Below are 2504 nucleotides of genomic sequence, written 5' to 3'. Positions count from 1 at the left end.
TAGTGAGCAGGGGTTTGGTCTATCCCCGGTCGGAGACGTGGGTCGAATTCAGAAGTGGTGCTTTGGCTAGGCCTTCCGGTCGGAGAGGCCATCCGGAGGCGGGCTAGAGACCAAAGCGAGTGCTCTGGTCGGAGAGGTGGACCGGAATTTGAAATGGGCGTCGTTCCTCCTCGGCCAGGCCTTCCGGTAGGTGTTTGGATAGCCCTTCTAGCCTATTGTTTAGGTACTTGGGCTGGCCCATGAGTTGTGTGTTGTTTGCAATGTTGCCTGCTGGGCCGAGCCTTTATTTGGAAGCTGGTCCATGAGGGACCCTGGGTTTATAAACTCGATAGGAGCCCCTGAGCCCCTGGACGATTCGGGTAGAATCATCTAGGTGATTTTTGTCTTCACGGTGGGTGCGCACGAGCGCACCCACGGGTGTAGCCCCCGAGCCCCTGGGCGATTCGGGTAGAATCGTCTGGGGGGTTTTCGTGTTGCCAGCGGGGGAGGTTTCGTTTCGTCAGCGGGTGCACGTGAGCTCACCCGCGGGTGTAGCCCCCGGGTGATTCGAGCAGGATCGCCTGGGGGTTTTGTCCGTGGGCATGTGTGCATGTTTTTTAGTTGAGACAGAGTTGTCAACCAAGGCGTTGTTGCGCAGCCGAGGAGGTTAGTTTTAGAGATCGGGTGAGATAGAGCTCATGGATCCTGGCGTCAGTGCGCGCCGTGGGTTCGGGTGAGGCAGTTAGTTCAGGGATCGGGCGAGTCAGAGTCATGGATCCTAGCGTCGGTGTAGCCCACGTAGCTGAGGTAGTTAGTTTAGGGGTCGGACGAGACATAGCTCGCGGATCCTGGTGTCGATGCGCGTCGTGGGATTGGGTGAGGCAATTAGTTCAGGGATCGAGCGAGATGGAGCTCGCAGATCCTAGCATTGGTGCACGTCGTGGGATCAGACGAGTTAGAGTCATCGATCCTGGCGTCGGTGCAGCCTGCATAGCCGAGGTAGTTAGTTTAGGGATCGAACGAGATGGAGCTCGTAGATCCTAGCATCGGTGCGCGCCATGGTATCATGCGAGCCGAAGTTGTGGATCCTGATGGGGAGAGTTTGGGGTCATAGACCCAGGCGTTTGGTGTGTAGTTGAGGCATAGCCGAGGGATGGGGCGAGTTCAGGGTCACAGACCTAGGCGTTTGGTGTGCAATCGAAGCATAGCCGAGGGATGGGGCAAGTTCGGGGTCGCAGACCCAGGTGTTTGGCATGTAGCCAAAGGATGGGGTGAGTTCGGGGTCGTAGACCTAGGTGTTTGGAGTGTCTTGAGCCCCTGAGCCCCATTGGGCTTGGTAGGGGTCGGTTTGAGTTGTGTGCATTACCTCATCCTTGGTTTCTCACAACTGGAGGGGCTGAGTTTTGTCGCTTGCCTCGATCGCGTGGGCTTGAGTGACGTGCTCGGTGAGCTCGCTAATGGGTATGATCGAGTGGAATCTGGGTCCGTCGTTCATGACGGGGTCAGCATAGCCCTCTTGTGACATTCCACTACTCCTTTTCCTACAACCCGGCAGATGCCTAGGTCATTTTGAAGACCGCCCTGGGTGGCCTACTGGCCTCCCCTCGATGGAGATTCTGTGGGCTTGGCGAGAGGTTTAGGATCGAACAAGAAGGTTGAGATGACCTTGTCTGCTTTGGGGCAGACTGGGCGAGGGCCGCAGAGGGCTCATCTACGTTTTCTTCCCTAGCTCTATTTGACGTGGGGTGGCCTCAAGCCGTTCATGGGCCAGCCTTCGAACCCTGGTCGGTCGTTGCTCATGTTGAATGAGGCAACTACTGCTTCATGACGCAACATGAAGCGTTGTGATGCATTTTGCCACATGTGCGATGCTTTAATTCTTGAGCCCCCGAGCGATTCAGGGCCCAAATCGTCCGGGGGGCATGGGCGTATGGAATGAATGCGTGTATGGATGTATGAAATGATTATAAAGAAATAGCGGGGGTCGGTAGTGTTACCTTGATGACTCGAGTGACGGGGTTTGAAGAGCTCCAATCAGAAATGTCTAACCAGGACCCATGCTCGTCGTTCATGATAGAGTTGGCATGGCCTACATGGGGCGTCCCTTTGCTCCTTACCTATCTCTCGGTGTTTTCCTGAGCCGTTCAATCGACTTAGGAAGCCCGATGGTCTCTCCTAGCGGAGATTCCATTGTCTGGGGTTTTCCAAGTTCCATCTGGGGAGGCGGAGAGCCACCTACACATGGTGACCCTTTGGTTTTTGCACCCGACATGCGGTAGTGGTGGGCCATACCCAGGCCATGTCCCGTCTGACCAGGCATCGTTCTGTCTGACTAGGCGTCGTTCCGTCGGTCAGTGTGTGTCCCATTGGTCAGGGTGCGTCCCATCGTTTCCCATCTGCATTGAATGGGGGAAGGGAGAGAGTTTTTGCTCTAATCTTTTGTCCTTCTTCAGCTGTCGCATTTCCTCCTTAAATAGGGGGAGGGAGAGGGCTTCTTGTTGCAGTCCTTTGCCTGTTCTCCAACT

Source organism: Miscanthus floridulus, chromosome 19, assembly GCF_019320115.1.
Source record: "Miscanthus floridulus cultivar M001 chromosome 19, ASM1932011v1, whole genome shotgun sequence".
In the NCBI taxonomy this organism is placed as follows: domain Eukaryota; kingdom Viridiplantae; phylum Streptophyta; class Magnoliopsida; order Poales; family Poaceae; genus Miscanthus; species Miscanthus floridulus.
This window is presented reverse-complemented; position numbering follows the sequence as displayed.